Source organism: Rhinolophus sinicus, chromosome 14 (assembly GCF_057876585.1).
Source record: "Rhinolophus sinicus isolate RSI-liver-muscle chromosome 14, RSI-T2T, whole genome shotgun sequence".
Lineage (NCBI taxonomy): Eukaryota > Metazoa > Chordata > Mammalia > Chiroptera > Rhinolophidae > Rhinolophus > Rhinolophus sinicus.
In genome coordinates this window covers 83,925,985-83,948,504 of record NC_142514.1, presented here as the reverse complement: position 1 = coordinate 83,948,504, position 22,520 = coordinate 83,925,985, and the positions used below count along the sequence as shown (strand labels likewise).

Below are 22,520 nucleotides of genomic sequence, written 5' to 3'. Positions count from 1 at the left end.
ACTCATGAATCCAATCAACCATCTTGTTTCCCAGAAAATAAGACCTAGCTGGACAATCAGCTTTAATGCATCTTTTGGAGCAAAATTAATATAAGACCCGGTCTTATATTATATTACATTACTATAATATAAGACCGGGTCTTATATAATATAATATATATAATATATAATATACATAATATATAATATAATATATATAGCAAAATAATATAATATAAGGCCGGGTCTTATATTAATTTTTGCTCCAAAAGACGCATTAGAGCTGATTGTCAAGGTAGGTCTTATTTTTGAGGAAACACAGCATCTCAGTAGAAACTAAAGGGGACATGGGCTAAAGGGGACTGGGGCAGGGACAGGAGAAAAAGGAAGGCTATTGGACTCCTGGGATTCTACTGGAAAGGCTAATAGCTATCCAGCTGCAAACTTGTATTATCTTTCAAGACAGGGAAAGAATTACCCTGAAGGTGACACAGAGATAGTCAGGCCCAGAGGGCAGTTGTTAGGGGGTGGAGAATGTGAGGCTGTCTCCATGTCAGTTCCAGAGGGTGAGGGCCATACCCTCAGTTTCAGCAGAGCAGGCTGCTACTGCCCAGGGCCACATGGGGAAGGGTTACCCCTACAGTGAGGCCAGAAGGTAGGGCCACCCCCTTATTGGGCCCAGAGGATAGAGAATGGAGCCAAAGAGGATTATTCTTTTTTTCCCCCTTGGGTGAAAAATTTATTTTTTTTAAAGATTATTATTAAAATACAACTAACATACAATGTTAGATTCAGGTATACAACATAGTTACTCAATATTTACATTCCTAAAGAAGTAATCACCATAAGTCCAACAAGCATCTGATACCACTCCACACTACCATAATATCCCTATGCTGTACATTACATCCCCAGGACTTATTTGTTTTACACATGGAAATACAGACCTCTTATTCCCCTTCCCCTTTCCTTCTCCCTGTTTTAATTTTTCAATTACAGTTGACATATAATATTATTTTATATTAATTTCAGGTATACAGCATGGTGGTTAGACATTTATATAATTTAAGAAGTGATCCCCCTGACTAGTCTAGCATTCACCAGGCATTACACATACTTATTACATATTATTGACTACATTCCCTATGTTTACTTTACATCACCATGACTATATTTTACTTCTTAATCCCTTTACCTTCAATCTGTACTTCTTAATCTCTTTACCTTCTTCAACCTGCCCCTCAAACCTCCTCAGGGAGTCAGTCCACGCGTGGGTCCTTTAAGAGAATTGCCCGGGACTCTAGCCACCCTCCATCTCACCCAACCACAATCTCCGCTGGTTTTCACAGCCAGACATTATGGGGACTTTTCTCCCCAGCTCTGGAACCCTGGGCTGGGGAGCCTGGTGTGGGGCTGGGAACCCTCGCTCTTTAGGGGAGATCTCTGCAGCCCAGATAGCCCTCCTGATATTTAACAGTCACATTCAGGTATGAGACCAGCCCATTCAGCATCTCTGTCACTCCTACCAGTCTCGAGGATCTTCTTCTGTATGTCTGTAGTTGTAGGGCTTCAGTTCAGCTAGACTTCAAGAGATTCTCAGTGATGGTTGTTCTGTAATTTACTTGTAATTTCAATGAGGTCATGAGAAGAATCAAGCACAGTGTTTACCCACTCTGCCATCTTGACTGGAAAATCAAACAGAGTTATTCTTGAGCCCTAAAATATAATGGAATTCTTGGTAGGTTTCAGAATTGCTGAGAACCTATAAACTCTTTCTGATTTCTCCCTTTTCGAATGGGAATATCTATCCTACACCTGTCCCACCATTGTATTTTGGAAGCAGATACTTGTCTAGTTCCATAGTTTCAGAGCTGGAGAGGAATTTTGCTTCAGAATGAATCATATCTTGAGTCTCACCCATACCCCTTTTAGGTGATATTTAGATGAGACTTTGGACTTAGAGTTGGTGCTGGAATGAGTTAAGAGTTTTGAGGCTGTTGGGATGGGATGAATATACTTTGCATATGAAAAAAACACAAATTTGGTGGTCACAGAGGGTGGAGTGCTATGAACTAAATTGTGTCCTCCCCCAATATTCATATGTTGAAGTCATAACACTCAGTACTTCAGAATGTGACTATATTTATTTGGAGATAGGACATTTAAAGATGTAATTAAGGTACAAAGAGGTCATATAGTGGGACCTAAGCCAACATTATGGGCTTTTTTGTAAAAAGAGATTGGGACACAGACAATACACAGACCAAGTGAGGACACATCAAGAAAACAGTCACTGCAAGCCAAGGAGAGAGGTCTGAGGAGAAACCTACCCTGCTGGCACCTTGACCTTGGACTTCCAGCCTCCAGAACTCTAAGAAAATAAACTCCTGCTGTTTAAGCTACCCAGTCTGTGGTATTTTGTTATGACAGCCCTGGCAACTAATATATAAATTGATAAAATTCCTTTGTTTAAAACTTTCCGATAACTCTCCATCTTCCTGAGAGTTCTTACAGGGGTGTACAAAGTCCACAGTCTGGTTTCCAGATCCCTGGTGGAGGTTGGGCCGTGAATGTTGGAAAGACCTTAATCACTAGAAACTTAAAGCCTCCCGGCCATTTTTAAAAGAACTATAGTGCCACTGGCCTGATACACTGTTCACTGGACAGCATATAAAAGTGCACTTAATTTCTGCCTTTCTAACCTCTCATTTCATATTTTCACTTAGGGCATTTTCATTTGGTTAATACATTTTTTTCTTTACATGTGTCTACATTATTGATTAGGCATTAGAGCTATTATTGATTAGGCTTGGATAAGTTATTTAAACTATGTGAGTCTTAAGTTTCTCAAATATAAATTGGGTTAATAGTAATATATATTTTGTAGAGTCATTTATTATTTAGTCAGTAAATATGTATTAAATACCTGGTTGGTTCCAAGCACTATGCTGTGAAGATAAAATTAGGTAAAATATATAAAGCATACCATTCACAATTTGGTTTATATTAGTTGCTCAATAAACGATATTATTATTGATTTATCATTATTTTTATTGTCAATAATATTATGATGGAAATCTAATTGTGCTTTTAATCTGAGAGATGTTTTATATTTTTAATGTGGCTTTTGCATCAATGATTTCATTCATTATTTGCTAATTTTCAAGTTTAATCCTCATAATCTTGAAATCCCACGTTCCTTAAAAGAGTATATCTCTCTTTTATCTTCGCATTCAAATTTCTTGGAAGAGTTAGCTATACTCCGTCTCTATGTACTCATCTCCCACTTAACCTTCAACGTGCTAACAACATTCACCTCCATTACTCCCCAAAACAACTTTATTATAGGTCATTTATGACCTCTTTTTGCTTGTATCAGTCTGCTAAGGTTGCCATAACAAAATACCACAGACTAAGTGGCTTAAAAAACAGAAATTTGTTTTTGTACAGTGTTGATGGCTGGAAGTCCAAAATCAAGCAAAGTTGGTTTCTCCTGCGGCCTCTCTCCTTGACGACTCTCTCCCTGTGTCTTCACATGGCCTTTCCACTGTGTACATGAATCCCTGGCATCTCTTTTTCCTCTTATAAGGACTCCAGACATAGTGGATTAGGGCCCCACCCTTATGACCTCACTTAAACTTAATTACTTCTTTAAAGGCTCTATCTCCAAAAAAGCAGTTACATAATACATTAGGGCTTCTACATATGAATTTTGGGGGATATAGTTCAGTCCATAATATGCTAGGTAATTTTTTCTTTTGCTTATTTTATTTGACCCTACATGAGAATTCAAGAGTATTGTCCATACTTTACTTTCTTGAAACCCTCTCTTCTCCAGGTTTCTGCTCCTAATTTTTCTCATTCCCCTGACCACTTCTTGGAGTCCCATTTTCACTCTCTAACAATTCCTTAAGTTATTTAAGACTTTGATCTTGATTCCTTCACATCTCACTTTATACTGTACTCTCTCTCAATGTGAGCTCATCCATCCACATAGCTTCATCCCACTAATACACAGAAAACTCTCAAAGTTTTTTATCTGTAGATCAGAACTGTTGACTTGATCTCGCCATGCATTTGCTCCTCCCTGGAATATAACAGACATTGAGAAAATAACAGCATTAGTGATATTTTGTTTTCTGTTCAGAATGGTTGTTGTACTGAAACACATTTACCCTATAAAATCACTTCTCATTCCACTGAACCATCACACTCAAAGGGGGGAATTTCCAGGGTAATCTCAGATGAACTTGTGTGGCCCTTTATAGAACTGACCCACGTGTGTAGCTCCTCTTGACATCAAGATGGTGGGGAAAGGGGGGAATTCCAAACTGCAGAGTGCATGAAAAGATTTTTTTTAAGTTAACTGATAACCATCTACAGTGCAAGCATTCTGCAACTCTGTCATTTATAATTAAGGACTCTGATGCTATTACACCACACACTGCCAGGATGGAAGAGGGGGATTTTTTTTTAGTCTTAGCTGAGTTGTTCATTTGCTGTGCTATGGTAAATAGTTTCAAGATATTACAACTCTCTAGATTTTAGATGTAATTATACAGTTCCTAAGATAATACATTACTAATTATTATTAATTAGAAAAGAGATAAAATCAAATTATTCACAAAGAACACATATGTTGAACAGTTGTACTAGGAATCAAGCATTGTGCAGAGAGCGAGAGCGAGAGCGAGCGAGCGAGCGAGAGAGAGAGAGAGAGAGAGAGAGAGAGAGAGAACGGAAAATGGGAAGGTCCCAAAGACAAGTCCTTGACCTCACCAGAGTCATGATTGTACCTGAGCCAACCTGTTCATTCCACTCAGAATCACTCCATGTGCACCTTAGACTCACACACACACACCTTAGCTGGCCAACCTCTGAACAGACCCTGCGCATGTCTGTCCAGAGGCAGCCTAACAACCTGACCCCACTTTCGACTTAGATATACAGTTCTTACCATCCAAGTTCCTTTCACCAGAACCTATTGAATAACACACATTTGATGTTTGTCCTGAGATAAGTTAGAGTAAGTGAGAACTGTATCAAAACCTCCAACTGAATTTTGCTCCAGGACATCTAACTTATCAAATGTCACCTAATTAACATATCTGTACTTACATATTTATATTCTGTCAAAGACTCGAACTCAGAATAGTTCCAGTAGATATTGGTTGGCTCTTTCTGGGCTTTTTCAGTTGTCCCTTTCTGGCTAACAAGTTTAATTTTATTTTTTAAAGAACGTTAAAAATCTCCCATTCCTTAGGTGATGCAGAGGTCCTTGTGTCACCTCTGCCCACTTTTGAGTGATGTAATCTCACCCAACCTTATCTAAATCTTTAGGATAAAGATAAATGGAATTTCAGCACAAGCTCCCAAACAAGTGAAAAGAAAAATATCTCTGACCACTAGGAATAATGGAGAAACAAATACCTTATGTAACTTATCTTTGAAGAAAAAATAAACAATTTCACCCCATTTCAAGTGGAGTTAAGTGGATTTCAGTAAAAAATAGATTAACTGTGCTGTAATGATTTGTTCTTTCCATGCCTGTCCCCTTTCCCATGAATGCTTGTGTATTTTTCCTATATGTAAGGCTCTCACTAAATTCAAAAGGAACTCAGGGAAGTGAACACTTTCAAGCAAGAGGAAATGAGAGGGAGATGAAAAATTGACTCCTGATTTCAGCTGAACTCACCCAGATGGCAAAAATTCAAAAAAGGAAAGTGACAATTTTGACCTTAGAAAGCAGCAGAAGTAGTAAGAAAAGTCAACTTGAGCTCAATGCCAATTTCCTCTTTGATGGCTAAATAAATGTTAAATTACTTTGTAAATATTTTTAAATGACTGGTTTTGGAGTGGAAGCAGTGAGGAAAGAAAGGGAAAAAATGGTTAATGACCACACATAAACCAACCAGCTCACACAGCCTATGGCCAATTTTTACAGCTGGATTTTTATAAACTCCTTGAAGAGCTGGGCGAGGGATGAGTTTATGATGTTACCATGGCAGTACTGTAGTTTTTTGACAAAATATTGACACTGAAGCAGATGTACAATGAGAAGATAGATACAGCGGTTGGGACAAGTATGAAGGAATTTAAGACCCTCACTAACTATTTCAGTGAAGAATGTCTCACTGAACTGTCACTGGATTTAATTAGCTATAGAGTGAGAGGTGAAGGGTTAATCCAAGGTCAGTGTGGGGGAAAATGAAGCCTGTGACACATGCAGCTATTTGATATTTGCTAAATGCCACACTAGTCAATTAGAATAGTAATCAGCACAGTGCAGGAAAGAATGGGCACTTAGGTTTTTTAAGTCAATTGGATATGATGGTGTTCAATTATTTAATTTCCATATGCATTTCTCTAAAATTTTTTCCTATCAATCCAGTCATTTCTTCCGAAACGTTGGAAGTGACTACCAAGTGAGTGAGAAGCATACTTTGATTTTCAATGAGAAACAATATGATTGAACTCAATTAAAAGCAATTCAATTTTGTTTAATAGTGTTTGATGTGTATTTACCTGTTTATACTACTTCAATTTATTTTTCTTATTCATAAGGGAATAAAAACTGTTGGTCTGACATCTTTCTTTCTTTTTTTGAATAGAATCCATAACAAGCTTGTTTGTTTGAATAGAACAAATTTTGAACTCTGTCCAGAATAAGGAACGATTTGTCAGGCATATTGAGCACTTCAAGCTTTCGTTAGTAGATTCAACAGCTATTCCGTGAGCATCTCTTACGGGCCAGGCATTGTGCAAGGCATTGTGTTCCCAGGATTGTGTCCTGTGATCAGCAGGGCAGTGTCCTCGTCTTCCCAGAGTCCTGTGGGTTGGGACCCAGAACAACGGCATCTCTTTAGAGCAAGCTGTCTGGTAGGCAGAGGGGATTGTTAGTCTACTAACCAGAAGAATGACAAAATTGTTAGTCACCTTTGCAACAAACCTGAGTTATATGGAGATTAATTGACTTGCCAAAGGTAACCAGCCATTTTAGTATAGCCAACATACTGTATATACCGAATAGTTCTCTGATTTCTGTTCTCTGATTTAATGATTATATAGATGCGCCATAGTGTTTCTCATATAAATTACACACACACATACACACACACACACACACACACACACACACACACACACACATATACCTTTACATAATATTAAAAACATGTTTTGACTTTTTTTCATTTTTCAGGATTTGTACTAATAATATAACTTTACTTACACAAAGTGAGTAATTGAGTCTGGCTTGAGAGGTGTGAATAGCAAATATCTCTCATTTACCATTAATGTAGTAGGGAAGAGAGAGGAAAACCAACTAACTTTAGCAAAGTCACAGAATAGTAAACTCCCAACAAGGTCCTGAGTAACGTTAAAATGAAAAATAAACGTGAGCCAATACTAAACCATGTTTTCAGATTAGACACAGACATCAATCCAAGCTCAGTTACACTCCAGAAAGCACTGGGCAATTCCAACCTCACTGATAACCGTGAAAGATATCACAAGGAGCTCCATTTAGCAATGGGCTTAGAGGGAATGACCAAAGATTAAGCATAAGCCTTGGGGAATACTGCAGCCTCTACCAGCTGCTCTTCCAGGACTGACCTTGGAGCTTAAAGGCCTGACAGCTGTGAACTTTAGCAATTGTGGAAATAGCTACTGCAGTTTCTTTACCCCTACCCCAACAGCTCATGCCGTTCATCCAGCTGAAATGGAATACCTGTTCTGCAGCAGTATTAACTGGATGCTAAAGCTGTAGTTGCAGACGAGAAAGACACTGTCCAGTGTAGTTCAGAATTGGTGCGGGGTGTGTGTGGGGGTGCATGCTGGGGGTCTGGCTATTCCAGTAAACTGAGTTTGTAATTGCATTGAGGTTAAGCGACCCTTGTCCTGATCCCACTGGGGAGCTCTGTCATTAGGCAGACGCAAGGACAAGGACCTCTACTCCATGAAAGCAGGTGCGGCTGACACAAAGGGGAAAGTATCTTGGAGGTCCCTTCCTACCCAGCATTCTGCATGTGGCAAGAAGTCACTGAGGGATGTGGTCAGAGTCCCAGCACCTTCTTCGTCCTTGGCCACTCTGCACCGCTCTCATAGCAGCTACTCAGGACTGTTAAATGTGTGCAGCCCAACTGGCAATCGTATTCATGTTCTACCTCTCTTGATTGCTCGAAGTCAAACACTCCTTGGGAAGCTCCTCTTCTGCAAATGGATGTAGAAGCCTATTGACATATGTGTCTATGTCTGGAAGAGACATTTGGAAGAACAAGAACAGTGGACACGGTGCTCATGATTAAATGACATACATTTTCATGGAATTTTTAGTGAATTGCCTCATAGATTCTCAAACTAAACTGAAACAACTCATTCTTATTGACTCATGGATGCTCGTCTTCCACTCCAAGAGTAGGTCCACTTAATTTAAACTAACTGAAATCAAACCAACATCGAACATTTTGCCTAAAATAATGACTATCATTGCTAAATACTACTTAAAACCAGTTTTAGAATTAGTTATTTACTCCTAGAAAGAAAGGATATAGGACACCAATTAAGAAGTATATATATTTCTGTGATGTGAAATGTCAATGGCACAGTTTCACACTTACCCTTCATTAACCAGGCAATTACTACTCTGTTTGTAGGAAAAACACTTCCATGAATATAACTCTCTTCTTGTCAAGTCAAGTAGAATGAATTGCTTGAATATGCCTAATATCTTTTAAAGTTATAAAAGTGTATTCAGCATACGAGCAAAACATTTTAAGACAATGCTGCCTCTGAAACTCCAAAGCCATTGAGATCACCTTGAAATCTACCAAAGAAGAACACAAAGGTGAGGTTGAATTTGTATTTCCTCTTGAGAAATCAAATAACATGTAAGGGTTACCACTAAGGCCTGCTATGTTGATAATCACTTAGATTTCTTGTGACCTAAATTCTCTGTGACTGCTTTGACAAACATTTATTGAGTACCTTCTAAGGACAAGACCCTGTACTAGAATAATATAAAGATGATACAATTCGTATTGAAGATTCGATGCACAGTGATTAAATCTTATTGACAGAGTAGGATATAAATAGCGCTTGAACTTATGTGTGAAGGCATTTCGGTCTGTGGTTTGGGCCTCTTATCTGCAAATGTTCATATTGGGAGTGACAGGGCCCATTAAAGCCAACCAAATTGTTGTACATTGACACATTTTTTGAGGAAAACAAAAGAGTGTTCTAACGAAAATTTTCCAACACCAATGAAGTTATAAAATAAATAAAAGTATTTAGGCCACCTTCTGAAAGAATCTCTCTCTCCCTTTTTTTTTTCCCTGTCCTTTGAAAGAGCCATTAAGGCAGCAGCTCAAGCTTTCACTTGGACGTGGGTGTTTGTTTTCATTGTTTTAATGCCAACCTTAAGGGTGAATTCATGTATGCCATTGTTTTAAATGACTTGAATTTTCTTTGGCACTGGACAGGTGAGCCTACCTATAAATGGCCATGACATAGAAAACACATGCACACATATACAACCCTAACTTATGGGTTTATAATACACATCCCAAGTTAAGCTTCTTTCGGCTCTTCTTGGTAATAGGAAAGCTATCGGTTGGGGGTAACATTCAGCGGATCAAGTAGAGTCAGATACAATCAGAAAGTAGCCAACGCAGCTGCAGTCACCGGGGAGTATAACCATGGGGAGACTGGGAGCTTTGGTGGAAATTTAAATACCAAGATTGTGATTTTTGAGGTTAAAATCAATGATAATGAGGAAATATTGGAAGATTTTGAAATGTGTGTGGGTTTAATTATTTAATGGAGTTGATATAAATGGCCTCAGATAGTAACAGTGGTTATTCTTGTACAGTTGCTGTTTTTCTGACCCTTCAATGTGGAAAGTCCTTTGAAACCAATAGCCAACTTGCATGTAGAAAGGGCTGATGAGTAGAAAATGGTAACAAGAAAACAGCCGCTCTCATTTTCAGTGACTCTGGAGAGAACCATCACCTGAGACACCTCTAAAATCAAGATCCCTTAGAAAGATGTGAGGAGAAGGGCTCAATGTTAAAACATTGGTGTGTAAGTTATTTATGGCAGAGTCCCAGCTGCTGCCAGAATTCCCTTCTTTAAATAACCAACAGGTGGGTGACCTGGCCCTTGAAAACATTGTGTCAGAGCATATATGGGATCCAATACTGCTTTAGTTCTTTTCTTACTTAGATACGCCCATATTTTTCTATTTATGAATCCACTTTAATTTTGGAATTCAGATATCAGAAAAAACTACCACTGCAGTGCCTTTAGCATAGATATTTAATACATATCCGCATATTGATTGATTAAAAACTCCTGAAAGTAGGTGTGTGTGTGTGTGTGTAGAGATTATGGATCTCAGATCAATATGATCGTCCACTTACCTTGTTGTTTATTGACTTTTTTCCTTTAATATATACCCCAAGTATTTGCTGCTTCATCTTCCTAAGAGAATGCAAAACATGGCCACATTTTGTCTCAGAGAAAACAAGGCTGTATTTCCAGAAAACATTTTAACTAAAACCTATACCCCTTGTGCATGAAATGGGAGTGGAGTAGCATTCGTTTTCCTCTTGGTTAGATTGTGCAGTTAGAGGAGAAAGCTGGGGCTAGAGCTCTGGCTGCCCAACTGGTCACCTCCCACTCCTGTCTTTCAGTATGGCCTCTTAAGAGTGGGACAACATTAAAAGGGTTTGGCTCAGGCACCAATTCAACCAGAGGCATTACAGACTTGGCACCGAGGGGTGTCTCTGACCTTCCTGGCTCCACTGATGGCTCTAACAATTGTTCCACAGAGATGGCATTCAAATCTCATCAAAGAGATGCATGAAAACACAAAACAACTCCCCTCAGTGGTTCTTCAGCAATCTTGCTTTGTGTTGAACCTGGATGCCTATGGTTGAAAGCAGGGACACTAATAGGCCATGGAGAAAACAGTAAACAGTAAAAGATAGGATTTCCAGAGGCCCTCCAGCAAGGGAGGCACCCAGAGTGAGTGGTGAGTGACCTCAAGACATAGTAGTAAATTTAGGGATAAGTAAGGAAATCCTCTTTCCTCTCCAGAGGTGAGGAACCAGACCAGACTCTCAGAAAGACTGGGTCACTCTGCGATATGTATAACTTAAAGACAAACAGCAGAGTCTGGGGTAGGTAGACAGGAGAAGGAGAGAGAGAACTCTAGAGCCTGGGAATCAGAAAATCTGAATTCTGGTCTTGGCTTGCTTCCAACCAGCTGTGGGTTCTTAACCCAAACATTTTACCCTCTCTGAGCCTCAATTTCCTCATCTCTGAAGTGTAAGTGTTAGAGCAAATGACTTCTAAAGTGCTTTTCTTTTCTTTTCTTTTTTTTTTTAAATAATTACATGCCTGAAAGAAGTTGTCATTTTTATTTGACTCTGTTAGGGTCATTTTTTTTTAAAGCTGGATAACAAGGACAAAGCGTGCTAATCTGTTTTAGAATTATTTCCTTTAATGTTTTCCATTACCCCGCTTGGCTAGGTTCATTAAATTTGCCATATGCAGTGGACCTAGGCATTCCAATCCTGATACGATAAGATGTCTGCTAGGGAGAGAGGACTGGACTTGTGCAGCATCTCAGGTTGGTTTTCAGCCTATTCTTCAGTGCCTGTGGGAGGGCAACAGAGAACACATGGTTATCATTCATCTGAGCAGGGCCCTGACAGCAGATTTCCAAGGAAGTTATAGGTGTAGCAATGACCAGTGGCCAAGAAATAGTGTCACAACAAAATAGGAAGGCAATGAAATTTACCCTTTGGCAATGTCAAAGGAGAACTGCATTTGGACCTTGGATTTGAAAGGTTTAATTTAGGTATTAGAAAAATACTTTGATATAGAAGTTTAAAACTAATAACAACCACAAAATTCACATAGTCTGCCCTCATATTTTTTGGCATAGGAGGAAGCTGAGGCTCAGAAAAGTTGAGTGAATTCTCCAGAGAAACACAACTGGTGAAGCAGACGTGAAGTGTCACTTAGGGCATTTGACTCCCAATACCATCTCTCCTTTTGCAGGTAATTTTTCCTAAACAGAACTGGCCCAATTTGTGGGTGAAGACATCACTTTCTTAAGTGGTAGGCATCAAAACCTACACACTATTCCCAGGGTCTCCCAAGCGGCCTGTCCCAAGACCCAGAAGTTTCCCACAGCATCCCAGGCTGCCCCATCAAAGCCCTCATCCCATGGATTGTCCTTCACTATTTGGATGTGTCAATGTAAAGAAACATCCAAACCCACAGAGAATTTTATAAGAGTTCATTTGAGCCAAACTGAAAACATGCCTAGAAGCAAGATCTCAAATGCTCCCAGGAGTAACCGTTTGCAGTTTCTTTTATACGATGTAATTAAGGAGGGAACATAAGAAAGATTATATGAATGTGGGAGAAAGCAAGGCAGGGAAATCTCTATAATGAGATTACAGGATAGTTAACAAGATCATGTGCTTTCTTGAGGGTGGTTATGCTTCTGAGGGACCTAGAAAAGAGGCATTTCAAAGGTGTATTAACCTAGATGCACAAAACAATGGACAGGTCTTGCTTAAGGCACAGATAACCTTTTACTAGGGAAGTTATAGCTGAGTCATGACGACCCACCATGACTTGCCCAGTTAGGAATTTATGATCAGATCACCCTATGAGGTTACATTTGGTTAGATTTATTACAGAGCCTCTTTTTTGTCCACAGATGTCTATTTCCAAGTCACTTCATGAGAGTTTGGGCCGGGAGCCTGTCAGTCTCAGTTGCATTTCCAGTTTTCGCATATTGCCTGGCACATAGTCAATACTCAATAAATATTTGTTGAATCAATGATCAACAGCTTAAAGAACATAGTAATGAAAGAACAAACAGAAACCCAAGCTCTCCATCATTAGAATCATTCCTATGGATTAATACATTATTCCATGTTAAAATGCCCCCAAAACCTGGGCAAGAATGACATCTGAAATCATTATCACAGCATCTCAAATTGCTTTGAAGAGTCAAGAGATAAGAAAACTATTAAGGGAAACAGGGACAAGGAGTCAGGTTGGGGTTGAGTCGGGAACACTGCTATATTTTTGTTTGGGGGGCTGAGTGGAGAGAAGTGCTTCTCACTAGGAAGTCTGCAGGAAGTGTTATCCAAAATAATGCCTCATTATGTCCCACTTTGCCTAAGGCTGGCACTATTTGTAGCCAATTCACCACCCAGAATGTGTTTTTTTATTATTGATTATAATTATACTTGTACAAACAAAAAACATCATAGTAGTGCATCCTTCCTAACCGAATATCAAATAAACTTTCCAGAGAATCATCACATCTTTTACCTTATTTAGTTTATTTGCACCTTTGAGAGACAGATGATATTATCTCCATAACTATTGAGAAAACTGAAGCAGGGCAACTGGTTTTCAGCCTCACAGCCCTGCACTCTGGCCACTAGGGAAAAATGTTTTTCTTCTCTTTGTTAAGACTAATGCTGAATTTAAAAATATATATATTGTATATATTCTAGGCAAATATTTTGGGGGAAATGCTCTCATTTTTTATTAATGGAGGCATTGACTATAACAGTCTTGCAAACTCATCTTGCAGTCTAAACTGTTGCTGCCTTATGTATAACTGTCAATCTGGCTGATGACGTCCCTCCTAGACTTCCCCAGAAAGACTGAAAAGAAGAGGAAAAGAGAGAAAGCCACACATTAATTTCTGAAAGAATTCAATTAAGACAATAGCGCTCCTTTGGATGCTTGCACAGTTTATATTTTCTACCTGAAATGAAGCATTATATCTTTACCAGGGAGATAAATAGCAAGAGTAGTAGTAGAATAATACTGATAAATGCGTTGCTTCTGTTTACATTTTTTTCACTCTTAGCACTGACCTAGATATTTGTGACAGGTTTGTAAACTGCCATTACTTTATACAAGCAATCTATTATTTTTAAATATTAAGTTTATTGATCAATTTATCATTGACTCCCTCCTTTCCTCCAAATCATGCTATAGATGAAAGATATTATAAAAGGTTAGCAGATGGATAGAATTGGAAACGGTTTTTCCTCAAAAAAATTTTTTTCAAGATCAAAATAAGAACCCAACCTTTTACAGAATAGACCTGAATTGAATTTCCTTTCCTTTGTTCTTCTTAGTTTTAATTTTCCCCAAACTACACTTGAGCTTCCAATGTTCTTTTTTCCCATTTAATGCCAATAATTTGCACTTCTGACATCTCTTTTACTTGGGAAATCACAAGGCCATCTGAAACTTTCTCTGATGAACTTCAGAGGGGTGCTCTAACAGGTCAGTTCTTTGATGACCTGGTCAAAATGTGTAGCAAGAACAGACTTTGCAATAATAAAAATCACTCTAGAGTCTAGGCTTGGGCAATTTTAAATAGTGGCTGGATTTGAGTGGATTGGGGTGGTCACATGGGGTGCATGGATAATAGATGCAGTCTTACGTACCTGCAATGGCACAATCCCCTTTTAAGAAAAAAATGGCCCCAAATCCTTTGTCCTGTCTCAGTAGCTCTGACTGGCACAGGTTGCTTGGTTTGGGAAGTAAAATCAGTTGCTAAGTTTTCTCTGGACACAGCTGATTGGAATTGGATGAGAACTGCTGTCCTGGCCAATGTCACTAGGCTTAAGAGATATCTACCATTTCATAGGTAGGTAGTTGGTATCAGTTAGTCAACAGAAGTATTTGACACTTAGATAATATAATCTGATTATTTTGTTAAGAAGTTCAAGTGCAAAGTGAACAAAGAAGGCCTGGTCACTTGAGTTCATGTTAACTTCCCTAAGAACCTTGAGATATTATCTTGGTAGAACCTAAAATATGCTGCAGATTCAATGACGAGAAGGACTAAAACCCAAATTGATGATGAGGTGGAAAATTATCCTTCTACCTCACCTTTCTGGGGATACTTTAAATCAGTTTTAATCTTAGTTATGTGATCTATGGGTGTATTTTCCTCACGGCCCCAAAGAATTTGACTGGCAAGACCAGTTGTACTGAGAAAAAAATGAAAGAATACAATACTTTCCTGGGTTCAGGTTATGTAGACAGCCTATGATTGTCCATAGCTCTTTAGACATTAAAGTAAGCTTGAAGAAACATAAGTTACCAGCATGTATGGTGTTGTCATATTATGTCTTTCGAAAGAACTAAAGTGCTGTTATGAGACAGAAGGGCGAGTGATATAAACATTTATCTCTCTTAACATTAAAAAAATGATGTGTTCGCTTTAAAAGGAAACAATATTGCATTGCAACCCTTTATCCATGGGGCAGGTGACTTCAGCCATCTGATACCATGTCTGTGACTGTCCTTGTCAAAGAACCTTTGATGAGGCAATGAACCAACTGTAGAGCAGGGTTAAGATTTGAGGATCCTACATTCCAACTTTCTCACTTTCAGATAACTGGCTCTAATACCCAATCACTTATAGCAGGAACATCTTAGGTTAACAATGGGGGCGAGGGTTGGGGGAAAGTGGTGGAGGAGTACCATTCCTCCCTCCCGCCACAAACCTGGCTCATTCTTCATGTTAGCGAGCTCAAGCTTGTTTCATTTCATTTCTCCTAAGGAAGTGAAATTAAAAGGATGGAAACTCAGTGGCTGCTTTCTGTTCTGCAGAGACTATATGGAAATGCCATGACATTTGTGGAGTTTCCTGGTCCCACAAGAATAATCCAAGGAGCTTCAACAAGGGGTAACATGGCACCACACTCTGATGCTGGATCCTTATTATTTCTTGGTCCTCCAGGGAACAAGATCTCCAATAGCATGGCCAACTCACAGCCCTCCCCTCAGAGGCAGTTACAACAGCTCCTTTAGGCACGTGGGCTGGTATTTTCTAGATACGGTTCTTTCTCTTCAAGAACAATTGCTGGAAGCCACCCTTGTAATCTAATGAGAGATGATAGCTCATTTGGCAGGACTCATAGTGCAACTAGTGACAGGCCAGAGCATGGCACATGGGTCATCTTATGAGTCACCCCATCTGCTCAAGGCTCAATGGCACAGGTCCCATGTGACCACTTTCAGAGCAACACACCTTTCTCTATTGGCGCTATTTGTTTTTAATTTATTTTATTGTTATTTTTTTTTTTCTTTTTGCTAGCCATAGTTGGTGTCCTGGCTTCAAAGGAGCTGTTGTAAAAGGGAATTTTCTGGAATTCACCTGAAATAGACCAGACCACAAAGGGCTGGTTCAAGTTTAGAGATGAGCAAGAATAACAACTTGGTCTTGTTTAAATGCCACTTTCTTTTAGATTGACTACTGATCCAGGTAAAGCAATGCCACAGAAAACGTGACCAATAATGCAGTGAGTGGACACAGCTCTTGATGCTGCTGTGGGTATTCACAGAGGTCTCTCCAGTGGTCAGTGGAACCCCTGAGAAGTAAGGAAATGGTTGGGTCAAAGATTCCCAGGGCTGTGGGCACTTTACACTGAAGAATGTAGCTGAAGCTATATCAGGATCCAAAGGTCTACCTGTTACCACATAAGGACATCTTCACAGCCTCACACAATTATACGCTTCCACATTATATTCTTAATGTATCATTGGGCCCCTGCAGTGCTGGAAGTGGAATACCCTGAATTCTTTACTTGAATCCTAGTGTCTGACTTCCTGCCAACTGAAAACATAACATAAATTTTGGCTAAACATCAGGAGATGCATGTTCTAATCTGGCTCTCCCTGACTAACCCATTATGTGATCTTACACTAATCGTAACCGCCCTGGATTTGCGCATTCTCATCTGTAAATGGAACATTAGGTGGGCTCTCCAGTTCTTTTCTAGGCCTGGAATTCTGTAAGTCTGACCCAATGTCTCCCGCATATACATAAGTGGTAGGATAGTATCCTACAGACTTTTTCAACAAGTATAGGGAATGGACAATGTGCTTTTTGAAATAAAAGTAAGAAACATAAGGGAGTGATGATGGACTTAAAGCACGAAGGCACCAGCTCTAGATTTCATTCAGCAAAAAGGCAGAGCATCTGAAAAATTCTAAACTGGCTGATGATCAGCTCATGTCCTGGAAGGGAAGGGAAGGATTAATCTAGACCATTTTTAGATTTACAGTAATTCACTTGTAAGGTGAACATGATAGGAACTTTGGGAGAAAGTGAATTCTTCATAACTATGGTGAGGAACTTGGAAGACAGTAAAGTGAAAGATAGATTTTAAAATGTCTAAGAAAAATATTAAGGTACATCAACCACATAAGATATTAAAGGGGGCGAATACTTTAAGAGTTTTAGGATATTCTAGAATATTTCACCTGATTATGAAACCACAACAAATACCAAGTAGTAACAGAGTAGTAACAAAAAGAGAGCGAGACATAGAAATGATTGTGATTATCTAGGAAATTCTCAAAATAATTCAAATTTAATGAAATATGTGTAACCCTAGAAATAGTAACATAAAGTTAATAACTTGTTCCCTTCCTCAATAAATGTCAAACCATTTTTTTCAATTAATTGAATCAGAAACTAAGGACAGTGATCCTAGATAGAATCGTGTTTCTCACTTCCATCCCATTCAATCAACTGCCAAGATCTTTCCATTCCTAAATGTGTTCTATTGCTAAATATTCCATTGCTAAATATATCTCCAAGGTAGAGGGGGAAAAAGTCTTAATTCAGTTATTCATTACATGTCTCTTAGTTTACTGAAGGAATCTCCTAACTTGCACCCTTATGCCATCCTCTAAACTCCTTCTAGACAGATCTATTTAATATACAGATTTGATCTAATATAACTGGTCATCAGATCTACACTATGTATAGAAGAATTCCAAACTCCAAATTGGGGAGTGAACGGTGGAACACAGAAAACAGAACAAAATAAATAAACAAATAAACAAACAGGAAATAAGAGGAGATAAGGATCATGGTTTTTAATACAGACTGGTTAAATCAATCTTAGAAATAATTATAATTAGGAATGTCTTGTGAAGATTTAGTGCATGAGGAATCACACTAATCTCACTTCTCGTGGGGCGGTATAACTAGTCTGGTGAATGAGAAGAATGAGATAGACACCATACAACTAGATTTTAGTGAGGGATTTGTTGAAGTCTCCACTGCTTCACCCTGAATTGAGGTAGACACATAATAGCAAGATGATGGTATCATTAGACCAGTTGTCTTGATGCCATTTTGTTGGAAATTTAAGTAGGTTCTTAGTGGGCTTCCTAGAGTTTTGTTCTCAGCCTTGTCCTAGTCAACAGTTTATCTAACACTTGAATGAAGATCCAGAAAGCACATTGACTGAATTCATGGATGACATCTGTGTCATCAAAATACTTTACAAGCCAATATAGAGATCCCGAGAGGAGTTAGCAATAGGAAAAAATGGGATCAATATTGTAGAATGAAATTTAACAAGAATGTAAGGATCTGTATCTAATCCCACAATGGCATCTATATATAGGTTGGGAGAACTTGTGCATGTGCATACAATTTGAGTTAGCACAGTGATCTAAGGTTTCCTTACAGAAAGTAAAGAATATAGAATGAAGGAAAAGATAGTCTCCTTTTCTGCATGCTATTCGATCGCACCTGGAATATTGCATTTGGCTCAGGTTGACATCAGACTGTAAAGTTGGGGCAGAGCTGGAGGAGAGTAAGTGGAATATTTAAGGTGTTGCAACCACATCTGATAAAAAACAGTGGAAGGAGGTGGGATGAGCAGCCTGTAGAAGGGATGGCCCAAGGAGCAAGGCAGCCATCTTACAAATCAAAAAGGCTGTCACATAGAAGTGAGATCTTGCTTGGTCTGTATGTCTGGTGTCACAGGGCGAGCTGAGACCAATAGATGGAGCTTAAACAGATACAATCACATTTTATTATAAACAAGGGATTTATAATGATCACAGCAATGACTGGAAAACCATTTATGATATATTATTGATTCAATCTTTTGATGGGAGAGTTGCCTGAATGAACTTCTAATATGTCTTATGACCTCCATTTAAAAAATATACCAGTAGCCATACACGCTAAATTGTTAAAAAAAAAAAAAAAAAAAAAAAAAAAAAAAAAAGGCGGTGGGAAAGGAAAGAAAGACATGGCCCTAAACTTCTTCCAATCATTTATGCTCACTACTTTGCAACATGACTTGGTAGCATCTCCCATCGAGAGTTTATTTCTCAACCCCTTGAATCTGGGCTTGACTGTAGGACTGCATTGGACTAAAGTAGAGGCTTCAAAACTACTTGCATGTCAGGGTTTCTCTATTGCTGTACTTGGGGATCCTGAAACTGCCATAAGCCTAGGCTAGCTTGTTGGAGACACTTGACCCAGTAAACCTTCTTACCTCAGCCGACAGCACCAGTAGGCAGACATGGACATCCTAGACCAAGCAGCCCCAGAATGCCTGCCCACTGACCAAAGTTGAATGAGTGAGCCCTGGCAAGACCTGTAGAACTGCTCAGCTAAGTCTAATCCACACTGCTGTATCAGCATCGTTAGCTAATAAACGATGGTTGCTTTAAGCCACTAAGTTTTGGGTGGGTTCATAACACAGCAAAAACTGATACATCATAAACTATACTCTGCTTCTCCTGAGATATTTGTTTGTTTTTTTCACAAAGTTTTTTGAAGAGGGGAACTGAGCATTCGTTTTCCATAGGTCCAAGATGAAATCTACTATTAACCTAACAGCACAGGGAAAGTGGTGGGTGGAGATGGGGTGGAAAACATGGAGGAACAGAGAGAATTCTGTTGGCCTAAAGATGTTTCAAAGTTATTTACAGAGGTTGAAAATTGATTACATGGTTGAATATCCAAATAAACTGCATGATTGAAAGCAGCCATCAAAGACATGAGTGCACAGAAAATGCGGTGCTGCACTTCTGGGTATCTTTCAAAAACATTTCCCACTAACAATGATGTAAACTTTTGATTGTAAGGGTTTTAGGTGGATTATTATTCCTGATATTAATAACTCCACTTAAAAAAAACATTTTACATCCATGCCTTCATGTATTTATAGTAAGCATTTCGCACTCAGAATTTTGGAGGCACTGGAACACATGCGTCTTAGTTGGGGTTTGCAGAGGGAATCCAGTTCCTTCTATTTCCCTGCAGCAGTGCAGAGTGTGTGTGTGTGTGGGGGGAGGTGAGGAGGGAGCAGGGTTAAAAGATGAACATAAAGACCCCTCCCAACCCATCCCATATCTCCTGCCGGAAAATAAGCTGCTGTCCCTTCCACAGCTTGCAGACCGCAGTTTGAAGCATTCTCAAACTGCTCTAGGCTAACACACTATTTCCCTTATTTGCTTTTCTTGGGGCAATATCATCTCAAGGAAATGTTATTTATGAATTTTTAGGAAACTTTGTGAATGTTCACGAGGCCTCATTTGAAGCTACTGTATCTATTATGAAAGAAGCAACGTAACCTTTGCTTCTTCCTCATTTTAAGTTTTATTTTGAATTTTTCTATTTTCTGAACCAGGAGAAAGGGAAGGACGCCCTTTCTCTTTCTAAGAGGTTAGACCAGGCATAGGCCTGCAAATGGATTCTTTGGATTTTATCAAAGCCTTGAACTTTTTCTGTCAGGCACACCCTCCTTTCATTTTGTGCCGGCTTTTTTCCTGATTTTGCTTCTCATCTTCTTCCTCCTGCTATTACAAAGGTGCTTTCTGTGTTTCTATGCTCTCTTGGGGAATATACATCTTTCTTATTTATTCCTCGTCTAAATAAGAGTCTGCAAATATTCAGAAACGCTGCCCAAAGAAGAGAATTTTCATCATGATTCCTGGGTTGGTGAGTCTGAGTTCTTTTTCTCACTAAAGCTTTGGACATGTGTTGCTTCAGGAAGCTCAGAAGCTTATCCTCCCGAAGACCTCCAGGCTTGTTGAGGACAACTGGCTGATCGATGCCTTGATTAACCAGCTGATTTAGCAGATGGCATTATGGAACACTAAATAATAAATAGAAAAATTTTATTCACAATCTCACCTCCCCACAAATTAAATGATACTCATTTTCCATGGGGCTCTGTAATGGGGATTTTTCAGGACTAGACGTTGTTAAAGAGACCGAAGATGTACATATATATCATATGTGTGTGTCTGTATATACACACACATATAATATATTGTATAATATATATATACACATATATATGTTATAAGTGTGTATATATATATAGTGTGTGTATACATACATATATGCATACATACACCCATTTGTTTATATATGTCTAAGGATCTAATATTCATAAAAAGTTTAAGGTAGAATAACACTTTGAGCTTACAAATAAGCCATTTCCACTTAAAGATTCCCTTTCTTTCACTAGAAACTTTTTACATTTTATTTTTCTTCCTCACTGTGCCTCCCCCACCACACACACACACATTCCATCCTCACCCCACCCCCCACCTAGGAAAGATAGATTGGGTCAATGTTGAAGTAACAGAAAATTCCTTTTATAGGCAACTTAGGCCACATTCCATTGTCCATACAGTAAACAGAAGTAAGAAATGTCAGTATTAGGCAAGAGTCAAAAAATGCAAATGCTTTTCTGGAAATTTTTCTACTTCAGCCTCCTAGTTACACTGAATAATTCCTTCATTCACCTTCCAAATATTTGGCATAAGATTATGTTTCCGGGCATAAGTTATGACCATCCAGCAAATTTATCCAAGCAAAAATGTGCAGCAAAGTGGTTTATCATATTCTAAGTTTCAGTGCATCTTTTTTAAGGCAGTCGCTCCTCTCAGCAAAAATAGAATTTAGGGAATGCCAACTAGAGTGTCCTGCTGACTGAATTATCTTTACAAAGGGTTGTTCTATTTTTGAAGTAAGAATATATTTTTTTCTATCATGTTTAGATGTTTTGTAGCATAAAGTCACGAATAGAGAGATTAATTGCTGGGTTTGTGCTATTAGTAACACAAAGCTGAGATTAATAATCTGCTCAGAAAATTGTTTCTCATGCCACAGAATTTTCTTTTGTGTAGTGCAGTGTTGCTATCTGATGGTCTCAAGTATTTGCTGTATTTATATAAAGATTCTTTGCCTCTTTCCAGAGCCTAAAATGTTTATGTTTTAACACATAATATTCAAAGACTCCAGTGTGAAAAGCAAAATGTATTCTAGAAAACTTCTTATGCATATTCCAGTTATTTACTAAAAAACATTTTCTATTGAATCTGTGTAGATCAGTAGTCCTCAACTGGGGGCAATTGCCCCCATTCCCAGGGGACATTTGGCAATGTGTGAAGGACATTTGTGGTTCTCAAACTGGCATCTCGTGGGTAAAGGCAAAGGGTGTTGCAAAACATCCTACAATGCCCAAGACAGCCTCCCACAGCAAAGAATGATCTGGCCCCAAATTTCGAAAGTGCCAAAGTTGAGAGACCCTGGTATGGGGTATCTTGGTTGCGTATCACGACACTACATTTTATTCTATCCATAGAGAATGCTGTCTGTATTATACCAGAACAGCTACCAGCGGCTTTTAAAATTATGGTCCCTTTGC

At 38.8% G+C, this 22,520-nt stretch overlaps 1 long non-coding RNA gene across 1 annotated transcript in view; it reads right to left on the bottom strand.

Moving 5' to 3' along the window:
* Positions 1-709: 709 nt before the first annotated feature.
* Positions 710-22,520, bottom strand: part of LOC109453346 (uncharacterized) — a 34,837-nt gene continuing 13,026 nt past the window's right edge. Inside the window, exon 3 of the long non-coding RNA XR_002138266.3 lies at positions 710-4,066. This is a non-coding gene — a long non-coding RNA (uncharacterized LOC109453346). The remainder of the gene's footprint in view (positions 4,067-22,520) is intronic.